Source organism: Rhinolophus ferrumequinum, chromosome 8 (genome assembly GCF_004115265.2).
Source record: "Rhinolophus ferrumequinum isolate MPI-CBG mRhiFer1 chromosome 8, mRhiFer1_v1.p, whole genome shotgun sequence".
NCBI lineage: Eukaryota > Metazoa > Chordata > Mammalia > Chiroptera > Rhinolophidae > Rhinolophus > Rhinolophus ferrumequinum.
In genome coordinates, this window is record NC_046291.1 from 91906805 (window position 1) to 91920695 (window position 13891).

Here is a 13891-nt window from a genome sequence, read left to right on the forward strand (position 1 = left end):
CATGAGATTACAGGTTCGGCAAAAGGATTTCTTAAGTTCTCTCTAACTTAGAGATGGACAGCAGCTTAACCTGAGCTGCTGTGCTTTGTGCAGCTCTAGGGTGAAAAAGGATGGATAAAATCCAAGGCCAGACTATGGGGACCCCATTTACAAGTACAAAAAGGTTAACATCCCGTGGGAACATGAGCTCCTGCAGGGAACAGCACGGCGGAGAAATGGCTCCTTCATTAGCTCATGGAATGTCCGTGGCAAGGCAGTGACACCTGGATTTATCATCCTGCGTTTAGATGACGAATTTGATGCAACAAGAGTAGCTGCACAAGGAGCTGCAGTTCATCGAGGCGGAATCAGAACGAAATACCCCCACTCCCTTCCCAAATATTCCAGGGCTCTTTAAACCACCTCTCTTCTAAGAGGGAACATTTCAGAAAACCGAACTCTTAAAGTCTCTCAGTTGCATTCCGTGGACTTCAAAGAGAACTGTGTATGGATCAGCTCTGACAGAGCCTCCTCCAGTGATGGCAGGCAAATGCTCAATTGTTTTGGCCTAGTTCTGCAGCACCTGGAATCCAGCTCTCCTTGCCTTCCCTCCCCAGACGTCTTCCGCCCCTGGTATTTTATAAATATTTCAGAACAGTTGGGCCTGTGGAAAAGAAGGAAAAGAGTCCCCCTTCAAGTATTTCCCTACACAAGTTCTGGGGCGCTGGGGACTTCTCGCCTGACACGCTGCCAGGCAAGAGAACAGTCTCAACTAGCCATTGATCTGGGCCTCCTGCGCCGTCTGGGTAAGCGAGCAAGCGTGGAGCTAAGTCCATCAGGGCTGAACTGTGCTGGCTTACTTACCTGTGAAGTCATTTTGTGGTTATGCTTAGAGATGCCATTTCAAATTCCGTACTCACCAAAGCCTCCATGCCTGTAGACTCTGGGTAAATGTTGACACGTGTGAAGGCGGGACAGAAAGAAGCAGTAGAATCCAGGTTGTATTGCACACAGGAGTCAGATGGAGAGAGCCCTGGGCAGGGCCACAGAGCCCCAGGGGACACAGGGTCACAGGGGACACATTTCCGATTCTGAACCACTTCCCAGCCACCCCTCTGTCAAATGCGGCTGCCATTGCTCAAGCTGCAGACCCACCAGGAGCCGTGAGCACTGAGTGGGGGAGGACGAAGGCTCCAGGTTTGGGGGCTCTGCAGATCCAGGGCCTGTCGGGGTCACCCAGACCCAGTGCTGTGGCCGGTTCTTCAGGGAAACAGCTGTGGTTTCAATCAATTACATGACAAGACCTCTTCTCAGTTTCTCATGGTGTGAACTACGTAATGTGATAAAAACGAGGCCTCACAGATGTCCCCCCGGATGGAAGCACCAGAACACTTCCGCGCGCCTAGACCCTCACAGCGGAGAGGGGAGTTCCGCCCCCCCCCCCCCCCCACAGTACAGGCCTGGGCAGGCTGAGGGCCCAGGGAGCATGCAGGCCCCTCCCCCACGTCGGTGCGGCTGATGCCAGCACAGCTTGGCACCTGCCTTGGCTCCAGCACCTCCCCAAAGACAATGCTTTGGAATGTCAGTGTCATTTAGTGTAGTTTCAGCTGTGAGTAAGAGAAATGCCAACCCCACCTGGGTAAAACCACCCAGTGAAACTCATTGGTTCCTGTAACTGAAAAAAAGGTCCTGCAGGCTGACTTCAGATGTGAGTTGGTCCAGGCATGGAGAGTCCAGTTATTTCCATGAGGATGTTTGCGATTCACGGTGGCAGCTTCATCCTTGGTTGCTATAGGTATTTCCTAGGGCTGCTGTAACAAATGACCACAACCAAGTAGCTTAAAATCATAGATTTATTCTCTCACATATTGGAGGCTAGGAGACCGAAATCAAGGAGTCGGCATGGCCATGGTCCCTCTGAGACTCTGGGTAAAATTCTTCCATGTCTCTTCCAGCTCCTGGTGGCCCCCCATAATCCTTGCCATTCCTTGGCTGTAGCTGTATCCCTCCAGTCTCTGCCTCTGTGGCTCTGTTTGGCTCTGTTTTCTTATAAGGACATCAATAATATCGGATTCAGGGCTCACACTAATATAGTACGGCCTCATCTCAACTTATTACATCTATGAAGACTCCATTTCCCAATCTTTCCCAGCAACATTCTGAAGTTCCTGGTGGACAGGAATTTGGAGTGTTGGGCACTGCTCGTCCCACTCCAGGAGGCTGCCCTTTCAGGTGCGGACAGCTTTACCAGGAAATGGGGAGCCAGGTCCTGGGTGACATGAAGGGTTCTTTCCCAACTTGAATAAAAGCTCGGGGGTGGATATATGGACACTCTCCCCAGACCCCTCCATCCTTCCCGTTGATTCTGGAAACCTTTGCCTTTAATGTCCCACATCTTATACTCTTTGTGGAGACTTGGCCTTGGGTCACTTGGAGAGGCTCATGCAAAGAACTGGAGGTACTAGAGAGTGCACATTCTCAGGGCCAGTCCTTTGAGAAAAGGCGCCTGGTGTGAGTTTAAGAGAGCCCCGTTCCCTTGCGTCAGGTGAAGTGTAACTTGTACTCCTGAGCTCCCCTGTAGAACCAGCTACCTTCTGTGAGATCTCACCTGAAATCACAGCCTGGATTGGCTTCTTCCCTGGGAGCACTTCCTCAACAAGGCACTTGAACAGGAATCTTGTTTCAGTGTCTGTGTCTGGGTACAGTTGCCAGATTCAGCTAAAAATACAATGAATAATAAAATAAATGTTAATAATTAATAAGTGAAATAAAAAACAAAATCTCAGTTATATTTGAATTTCACATAAACAACCAATAATTATTAGCATAAGTATGGCCTTGAAATATTTGGGACGTACTTATCCTAAAAAATATTGCTTGTTTATTTGAAAATCACATTTTATTGGATGTCCTGTATTTGGCAACTTTACTCCTGAGGAACCTCATTTAAGACAAACTTCGCTCTGGTTGGACCCACTTAGAACATGATGTTGTGTCTGAACCAAATCCCTGTAATAAAAGGGAAGGGATAGCGAGGATTTGCTTAGAGCGATCACGATCCAACCTTGGATCTGGGAGTGAAGTCAAGTCCACCCAAACTTTAGGGTCGGTTGCTCCACACTGGGGGAGGGAGTGGTGAGGGAAGGTGTGGATGTCGGGAAGGCAACCTCCATGATTACTAAACACAACTAACTAGAGTTGTGTCGCATTGTGCGTGGTGGTTGTGGCCTAGAATGTCGTGGTGAATCCCAAGGGATTGATTGAATGCTGAACCACGTTCCTAGGGGAAAATACAGGATTAGGTTCCTGTGAGCATCTAGTTTAATACTTTCGTGAGCCAATCAATACATAACATTGCCTGTGAGCATTTCTGTTTAGACACTGTGTGACATTTACTGCTGATTCATTACCACTGACCTCACAGCCAAAGGTACTGGAATTCATTCTCAGCAAAGCTTACCTAACTCATGTGTTTTCCCTGTTAGACACGTCACGGCCTTCTCGTGCTTAGGGACACTAGACAGCAGTGCAGCACTATGCGATGGAGCCATTTTTTACAGCCAAATCACCACCAAAAAGCACAAGAATTGGAAAAAAACATGGCACTCACTGGATCACGAAAAGGACGCCGTTGACGATGTGAGAGCTGGAACAAGAGGGCAGAGCACAGCCGTGTGCGGAATCAGCAAGGAACGTGCACATGATGACTCAAATTTTTGCCGCTCTGCACACGTCTGCAAATGACCACCACAGCACTGTAAGTGTTGGTTTGGGGGTTCCCAGTCAATTTTTAGCAGCAAGTAGCTGAATTCACAAATATAGAATCCCCAAATGATAAGGAAGGATGTACCTTCCAACACTCTCATGGCTGTGTTTGCAGAGCTACCGTACCAGTGCTGGCTTCAAGTACGCTCCTATTACATTCACATTTCAGAGAATCTCCTACCACGGGCAAGAGAGGGGCTAGCTAGATACATACAGGACTTGGACAAACGGCCGCTCACAGGGAACTCTGTTTGCATAGCTATCAACATGCACCCGTTACTTGCTGTGCAACGATAGCAGCTAGCCACTTGTTTACAGCGTTAACATAAATAGCTCAGTACAAGGCACCGTGTTTGCCAGGCTATCCAGTACCTGCATGATGTGAAATTCCTGAACTCAGCCCGATAGTTGTGTTCATCTGTAAGCAGAACTGCTTGCTGCTTACAGCACTGAGCCACTTCCCAAGTCCTGCTGCTATTTACCCAGCCATCTGCTACGGGCTCTTCTCACACGGCCCAGGCCCTAGCAGGACTGTTTAACTAAGGGTCATTATTTTAAGTGTTTGGAAGGGATCATCCACTAAAGCCTTTATTTGTCTCTTGAAACGTTTTTTCATTCAGATTGACTGTTTGCCCCAAACAATCAAAACATCAGAAGGTTTCCCTGGCGAGAGCTGGCACTCTCCTCCCACAAGGGCTCCAGTCACTCACAGTCCGTCCACTTTCCCAGACACCGGAGGGCAGGGTGGTAGAATTGTACTGGGGGGTGGGGGTGGGGGTGGGGATTGGCACAGTGTGATATTGTTACAGCAGGCCTCCCACAGTATTGTGTTCATAATTTTTCATTTCCCCCCAATTTTTAAATTAATTTCATCTTTTAACAAAATTGTATGTATCCAGTTTTTTAATTAACTGTTACTAAAAGGCTTGTATAGCAGTCTCTTAACCCCCGCTTCTCCTCTGACGAGGAGACTGTTTTGATTTTTGACTCTCTTAGCTGTTTCTTCTGGTGTTGACAATCTTACGGTTAACGACATGCTTCTATCTCATTTCTTGATTGTTCCTTGTTAGCAATACTTGCTGGGCTCCTGTTGGAACAGCTGAGTTTTCAGCTCCCTTCTAGCCTCACTCCCTCTCTCCCCATCTCCTTAATATAACTACATCATTATTCCCAGTTGAGTCAACAGTACTTATTTATATCATTATAACCATATAAATATTGATCAATATTGTTGGCTGTTGAGCAGTGATTTCGTTTTCTTTTTTTAAACATCTTTTATTTATTTTTTTTATTATTGACATATTTTTTCACTAGCTTAATATTCTACGGGCTTATCGCTGTTTTCTTTTTATCAAATGCCCCACAGCCCTGTCGTATTTTCTTTTCAAACCTCAAGCCCAGTTCTAATAATGCCTTTCTACCTGGAATGGACATCATCCATGCGTCCTCTCAGCTGTCTGTGGGACACCCCTCCCCACCCCTTCTTTTGTAGAGCCCACAGAGTCCTCATGGTCATTCCTCACCTTCTTTTGCTAAAGTACCTCCTCTGGTCGTTTTCTCTGAAAGGGTAGATGGGAACTGAATATTCTGAGGTTTCCAGGGTTGACAATAATTCTATTCTATCATCACGTTTAGAGGATCTTTTGCAAAGGTATAGAATGCTAGGTGGAAAATAAGTTTCCTTCCGAATGTTGAAGCCACAGCTCCATTTTCTTCTGGCATCAAGTGTTGCACCAAACACTCTCACACCACTGCAATTCTCATTCCTGGCTATCTTACTGTGTATTTTTAATCTGGAAGATCCAAGAACCTTCTCTCTTGTCTTTAAGGGCCAGGGATTCCCACATTCATTGTCCAGGTGAGAAAGCTGGGGCCCAGAGAGAAGCCCTGCGAGCCATGCCCCAGCCTGCATTAATGGACTTCCTCCCTAATCGTGTTCTGGGCCAGCCTGACCCACTCCGGCCAGCTCTCTGTCTCAGTCTCACCTGCTGGTGTTTGCAGCCTGGGTTCCACCTTTGAGGACAAAGTCTTGCCACCTTGGAAGCTATTTTATAAGACAAGAGGCACATCCCAAAGAATGAGGAGCCAGGAAAGTAATGGCAGCAGGAAGGCGCAGGTATTGGAATCTGTGACCCAGGCAGGGCCTGAGCTGAACCTCCAGAAGACTGGGGGTTCTGCGCCTTGTCAATGTGGCTCTGTGACACGCCAGCGTGGCTCTATGACACATCAGTGTGGCTCTATGACATGTCAGTGTGGCTCTATGACATGTCAGTGTGGTTCTGTGCCTTATCAGCATGGCCAGGCTGCACTCCAGTCCCCAGAATGCCCTTTCTAACATGCTTCTGGTTACACGGGCCACAAGGGTTGTTTTCTCAGTGATTGGATGGACGTGATGTGTTTTCTATTGTACACACAACTCCCCCCAGTTATTCAATCACACACTCACCTAGGTTCTATGGTGAAGAAAATTTACAGGCGTGATTACTGTCACAAGATAGTTGACCTTAAATTAACCAAAAGGGGGATTTTCCTGGGTGGGCCTGACTTCATCAGTTAGAAGCCCTTTGGGAGGACTTAGGCCTTCCCCGAGCAGAGACTCCACACCGCAGTGGGGGCTACAATTGCTCTCCCTTCCTCTGGGCCCCCTCCTAACTGCTGCCTGGGACCACGGGCTTTGGCTGTGTCTGGGGGGTCCAGCCTGCCCCACACCGGCCTTTCCTGACTACCTGCCTCTGGACTTCGGACTTGGCCAGCTCCCATGATGGAGTAAGGTGACTCCTTGTAATAACTCCCTTAATATATGCATTTCCCCCATGGTTCTGCTTCTTGAGCCCCAGCAAAGGACCCGACTTCCCCTGAGGTGCTATTGCGTTCATACTCAATGTACGACTTGTCCTCCGGGGAGCCTCATGCAGAGCCTCCCTAGGGCTCAGCTTGGCCCAGGGCAGCGGTGCTCAAACTGGGCTCTCAGAAACAGCACCAGCATCATTGGGGAACTTGGGAAAAATGCATTCTCTTCCCATTCTCAGAAGCTCACGTTTGAGAACTATTGTTCTTGGGAAAGCTGGGTGTTGTGCCCTCTGCCAATTTTTGTTCAGATGTCCAGGGAGAAGAGCCTTGCTGAGCCCATGTGGAACAAAGTGGAGCAAGCCAGGTACTGGCCAGGTCAGATGCACTCCCAGGCCCTCCTTCCTATCCAGGAACCCGCCCAGAGATTGGCCCCCAGAGCTCGTCCTTAGAGGCACAAAATTGTAAGCAGAGCTCATACTGGTGCTCAAACGTAACCTGCCTCTTCCAGTGTGAGCAGGTTTCTCCCACAGCTGCCCACAGTTCTCAGAACAAGGCCAAGCCCATGGCATCATGACAAGGTCTGGCATGGCCCCTATTGGCCTCTCTACCTTGTCTCCCCGAAACCACCCTCTCGTCGTGTTGTCCCACTTATAATTCCAGAACACTCGGAGCTCCTTCTACCAGGGATTTCAGCCATGCCGTCACTCTGCCTGAGGCTCTCCTGAACACACCTACTCATCCTTCACTCTTAGCCCAAGTGTCACCTCCCCGGGCCATTCCCCACGGAGCGTGCTCAGAGCATCCTACGCGTTTTCGTTCATCATGGCCTGGGATTACATATTTATTACATGTTTCCATACGTGTTGTACCCATTAACAGCTACCTTCCCCATCAAGTCTAATCATGAAGACAGAGACAGGCTCACCACAAGTCTCCCATGCCCAGTACGGACCCTGGCACCCCAGGAGGCTTTTCTTGATAAAAGTTTGTTAAATGAGTAAATGTTTCTAGGTGAGTCATTCAAGGTCTCTGAGATTCAGAGTTTTTAGGAGAGTGATGGGTCTGATGACATCCAGTGTGCAGGGCTAATATGAGGATTACATGAGCCGGACAGTCCCCAGCCCAGCCTGTGGCCTGCAGCGGTGCTCAAAGTGACAACTCGTGTAGTGGGCACCTCATGTCCACCACAGGCCAGACCTGCCCTCCCACCCGCACCTACCTCTCAGCTCCTGAGTCGTCTTCCCCCCCCAGCCTTCTCCACCACTGTCCCTACGCTTGTCACGCCTAGGATCTGTCCTTCAGCATTTCTTCATCTCTGTCACTGGGGATGTGCTAGCACAGAGGGCCCTCAGCCTCTCAGGCGGGGCTCACCAGAAGCGAGCCCTGGGACATGGGCTCTGAGCAGGGATGTACTGAGGAAGTGCCCCCAGGAGAAACCAGTAGGAAGCTGAACAAGGAAGGAAGGAAGTGGGGAGACCAAGCCAAGGTCGGTTGTCAGCCTGACGGGCTGGGAAGCCTGACTTGGAAGCTATGCCTCAGACATGCCCCCACCTGAGGCCAGAGCTGTGCTCCTATTCCAACCATTCGTTAAGAGTGGGAGGGGAGAGGAAAGGTTAGCTCTCAAGCACATTGATTCTCCGCATTGGGGCCAAGGGACTCCTGTGGTCAGAGGTCAAGAGGTCCTCCCAGGAAGAGCTGTAGGTGCTGGGTGTAAACGCAAAAGTGAGGGAGGGCATGCACAGGGTAAGAGGACACAGAGGGGGCTGGAAAGGCCCCACCCACCCACTACACTCAGCAAAATTCCTTACGCTTTCCCCGTGGCCCTGAACTCCAGCAGAGGTCTCTTAAAGACTGGAAAGGAAAGACTGTTTTTTTTTAATTTATTTTTTATTGCAGTAACATTGGTTAATAACGTTATGTAAATTTCAAGTGTACACCTTTATAATTCGACATCTTATTCTCTACTGTATGCTCACCATCAAAAGTCCAATTTCCATTTGTTACCATATATTTGACCCCTTTCCCCATTTCGCCCCCCCCCCCCCACCCTTCTTCCCCTTTGGTAATCAGTGTTCTCTATTTCTGATGCTTCTGCCAGTGTGGCCAGCAGAAAAAGAGTGAGCCCTGCTTGGGCCGTGAGTCAGCCTGGAACCCTTGACAACTGCAAACTCTGCTGGCCCCTGAGGCCCACCCTGGCTCCTGGTAGCTCTGAGGCCCCTGACAGTTAGGCAGGGGGAAGGGATAAGAAGTGTGACCTCGCCCCTGCAGTCGGGGAAGAGACCACTGCTGCTTAGGTTAGAGAAAGCTTGGCAGACCTTCACCAAGGAGGGGGTGGAAAAAGCCAGATGGAAAATCCTGACTTGGTCAATTAATACGAGCAGCAGGAAAATCCCTAAATTGGTTCCATAACAACCAATCTCTGTTCTCAGGTCCATGGCAAGGCAGCAGAAATGTATCCCACGTGAAGGAAAATTGAAGTGCGCCCAAAAGTTCATCAATACTTTTCTGTCTTCCCTCGCCAGGTTCCCAGTTAAAGTTGTTAGAACAAGCCTCCCTGTGAAAGCAAGGTAATTTGATCTGGGCAATAATCATCATAAATATTCATGGTTTTGCCTTAACATTAGGATAACATCTGTTTTCAAACATCTGCAATCTGTTTTCAATGCTTTGGTAAAATGTAAATTAGCTATAACTAATACAATAAAGCACTAATGGGGATAATGATAATGAAAGAAGCCCATTAGGGCGGGAGTCCAGCTCCGTCTCCCATGGCCAGTTTTCTGGAGTTCTTCAGAACTTTGCTTTCCACCATCTCAAACTTTCCTCAAAGGAAAGAGGCTTTGAATAGCTTCTTCTGGCCTCTGGTTTGCTACCTAAACCAGCAAGCACTTCAGCAGCCAGGGTCCCTCTGCGCCTCACCCTTCTCCCCAGGACGCACACAGATCTTTCTAGAAGTCATGTCCACTTGGGCAGGTCCCATGCACCTACCCCTTCACTTCCTGCAGAACAAGATCCAACCTCTTGGCCTGTAAGCAAGACCTGTGCTCCTGCCACCTCCCCCAGCGTGAGCATGCCCGCCACCCTTTTCCTCAAAGGCCCCCAAACACCCCTTTTATTTGCCCTTTACTGCCCAGTTATTGGCACCCATAACGTGGTGAGGAAAGGACAAACTGGCCAATTATAAAAGAAACTGGGGCTATAATAGAAGAGGGCATTCACAGAAGAAATACTAATAGGCATTAGTATTAGAGGGGCCTTAGAGCCACTCTCATTAGTCACAATAAAAAAGAGATTAAAACATTGAACAAGAAATAATACTATGATTTTATGTTGTATTGGGTTGGTGCAAAAGTAATTGCGGTTTAAAAGGTTAAAAATAATTGCAAAAACTGCAATTACTTTTGCACCAACCTAACAATTTGATTTGTGTGAGATAATACTACTTTTATTTACTTAAAAATATGTATACATATTTGGAAAAATTATGGGGGAAATGTGGATGCAAAAGCATCGCTTAAGAGACGCAGCTCTTAACGGAATTGTTAAGGATTACCTTTGAGATACAAGCGTGGAAGCGGTGCCTTTGTTGTATCATCTGAATTTGTTACAGGAATATGTACTATAGTGTGGTTTTTTAGAGCACACACACTTATTAATTCCCAAGGAAAACAATGGTAACTTTGCAGTGGACCCGTCTGGAGAATACCATCTGAACAAAGCTATCAAAGTGACCAGTCACCGCCCACGGGACAAACTGACATCACAGGCTTCCTGCTGTGATGCATGGAGGACACACCGTCCTCCTCCTGCCACATCTCTGACGGACAAAACGCACAGCCGGGCTGAACCCGGGGAAGCGTCAGGTTAAGGGACAGTCTGCACAATAGCTGGCCTGTGCTCTTCAGAGATGCTGATGTCATGACATACAAAGGCAGACTGCATAACTGGCCCAAGTTCCAGTAGACTGAAGCGGTGGGACCCAGGATCCCTTTAAGGGACTTTATTGGGGCCACTGGCAAAATCGGAAGGAGCCCTACAGACTAGATAATAATATTCTATCCATGTTAACTTCCTGATTTTGATAATGGTAGTATGATTACGCAAAATAACATTTTTTTCTTTTCAGGACTATACATGGTGTATGTAATTAGAGGGAGAGAGAGAGAGAGAGAGAGAGAGAGAGAGAGAGAGAGAGAGAGCGCCTCGGACTTACTGCTATGGTAGAGAGCAGCAAGTCCACCCGTATTGCAACGCACACGGACTCCAGTGGAGCAGGCAAGGAATAAGGGTGAGAAGGAGACCCAGCAAGGAACAAAGAGGAAGAAAGGGAGGAGGGGCTGAGAGAGGGGATTTCTGAGGGGATGTCACCCCCAGCCCCAGGAGCTCTAGGAGAGCAGCCTCTACACTTGCACTGCCTGAAAGTCAAAACTTTAGAGCCTGAAACAGCTTCGGCTCTGTCACCCAGACACACCAGTGAGCATTTGCTTTAGGGAAAGGCACAAGGCAGTACCCAGAACAGGTAGGGAGGGGCACTCCCAGGCTGGGCAGGGAGGGCAGCACCTGACTCTCAGAGGGGATGGCCATGCAGCCACCGCCTCACCCTCGCCCCCGCATGAGGCTCGACATACAACTCAGAAGCCAGCCACAAGCGGGCCACAGCCCCCACAGCCCTGTATCACGCCCAAACCCCCACGCCACACAGGCGGCAGTGGACGAGACATTTGGGCACGTGACCATCAACCCCAATGAGGGTGAAAGGTCCCACGGTGTCTGGAAAACAATAATGCCTGGAAAAAATAATTGCTTTGATGTTGGAAGTTTTGGGAGGGATTTGTGGCACTGGAGCCAGAGTTTCCTAGGGTGAAAGTAGAAACACTCCCTTCTTTTCCACCCCTGCTGGGAAGTACTGTCACTCACCTGGGCTGCTCCCCCCAGGTGAGCGTCCTCCAAGCTCTCGGGACAGCCCCCCAGGAGATGCCGCAGCTACAGGCTCCAGCCCAGCCCTGCGTGCACTGCCGAGGGCTCCTCCCTCTGTGTTGGTTAGTGGGGACCCATGTGCCCTGACCAAGGCAATAATGGACCGTAGGTGGGGCAAGCCACTGGGGTGTGGGGCCTCTTCTACCGCCTGGCTGCTGTTCCCAAATATTCCTGCCCCATAAATATTCTGCTAAACTTTATAGGGAAGCACTCTGTCCAGAAGGAGTCAGTGATCCCAGGCGTCAACCTGGTTCCGCACACAGCCATCCCTGTTCACACGTATGCTGAGTCTCCAGGCCTGAATTTAACCTGTGGACAACAGAGGCTGAAAAATAAAGAAAGAACCGCTCAACTCATCTGACAGCGCTGCAGTGAAGACTCCAAAAGACCATCAGGGTGGCCTCGGGAGCCATCTTTCCACCCAACAGAAAGCGAGCTTGTGGTCTGTTGTTGACTCTCTTACCTCCCAGGTGTGGGAGCTGAGATTCATTCATGAGTCCTCGGATTTCCCATGCAGTGGTTACCCCCGGTCAGGGCTTCTGGGTCACGTGGAGCCCCCAGGCCATGGACTGACACCCCAACACTGGGACACTGCTGTCCCTATCTTTAACAAGCCTGAAGTGGACAGGCACGGTGATACCCGGGCATGTTGAGCCATGGACTGGCCGCCATCCCTGAAGGACAGCTGGGAGCACGAACATTTGCTCCCAGCTGGGAGCTGTTTTTAGGTGCACAGCAGCGCTCCCCTCCCTGCCTGTCTATTTTCAACGTGTGGGGGCTCTCTGGCCCCCTTGGCACTGGGTTACCTGAGAACACGTGTGGGACCCACAGAGCATTCTGGAAGTAGTTAAACTGGGATCTGGCTTTCTCCACTGGAAGGTTCTGTTTCTGACAGTGGACGTCCTTTCTCCGCATCCTCTGGGGGCACTGTAAGTCACCATCTGAGGAAAAGGGACAAGCATGCAGGACGTGGGGTCACTTAGAGCTTCATCCTTGGACTCTGACCCTGGCACTAGGGAGCCTGGGGGCCGAGGGCCCTTGGCCAGCCAAGTTCTAAGTGGCAGCTGGAGCGCGGAGCGGAGCCCCTGGGGGTAGGTTGAGGTATGGAGGATCCAGCCCCGCTTGCGTGGAGTCCTGCCTTTGGCCCCGCAGCTGAGCGACGAGGCGCAAGTTCCTAATCTCTTGGGCCTCGCGTTGCTCACAGGCTCACATGGGTTAAGGCCTCATGGTTCCCACCACAGTCTCTGGCACATTCTGGAAGTTCAGTAACCCCTTACCTCCCTTATCTCACTTCCTTCTCTGGTCAGGATTCCCCAAAGCCCTGAAGACGAGGCTAGGAGAGAGAGTGCTTTCCCTCAGTTTCAGTGGTTAGTAAATGAAAATATGTTTGCATTTTGCCAAGCATGTGTGTTTGAATTTTAAACAATTTAAATCATTGCTGAAACTTTTAGTCACTAAGGATAGTTTTTTTTAAATGGCAGAAAGAAGTGATTAAGCGAATGCGCGCAGTAAGAAGAACCCACGTGTTACATCGTGTGTAGACCCGTCCATCACATTACCTGCAGGTCCCAGCATCAGCGTTTGGTTTCTGCTTGAGTATAGTGTGAGCGAAATTTAACTTCACTCTCCCAGACCTAAATTTAATTTCTATTCAGAGCCCCAACTCCACTGTCAGGGTCAACTTAAGCTCAGTCCATTCAGAATCCCCTGCCTCTTTCCTGGGGCCACGACTCACCATGAGCCCACTCTGACCGTGGCGGGGACGTCCCAGTCCTGGCTGGTCTTGGGTTTCCAGGCTGGCCTGTGCCCACCCTCTTTGAATGCCCTCTCCACTGCTACTGCCTGTCTCTCTCCAACACGAGGAAACACTGTTCCCTTTTGCCTGGGCTCAGGACACCTCTGTGGGGTCGTGCCAGCCCCAGCTGCCCATGCAGAGCTCCTGGGTAGCCACTCCTCAGGGGTCTTGCCACATCTCTGGAGCTCTGCCCAGGAAAGGAGCCCTGGTGGTCATTTCCAGGTCTCCTTCCAGGCACAGGGCAGGGTTGTACTTCTCTGGCCCTTTGAAGTTAAGTACGGCCTGTGACTTGCTTAGGCTAATGAAAAGTGACAAGTGACAAACAGCACCTCTGCCAGAAGCTTTAAAAGCCAGACTGCAATTTGCCACACTTCTCTTTCCTTCTGCTGTGGAAACTGGTTTGATGCTTCAGATGGTGGCTGCTCCATCTGCCTGGATACTGGATGAGGAGATATGGGAGGTGCCCCCCAGTCTACCCACAATGGAAGTGGAGTGACAGCGAGAAATTAACCTTATTTGTTAAGCCAATAAAATTGGGGCTGTTTGTTACTGCAGCAAGGCCTACCCAACGTGAATGCTACAGAG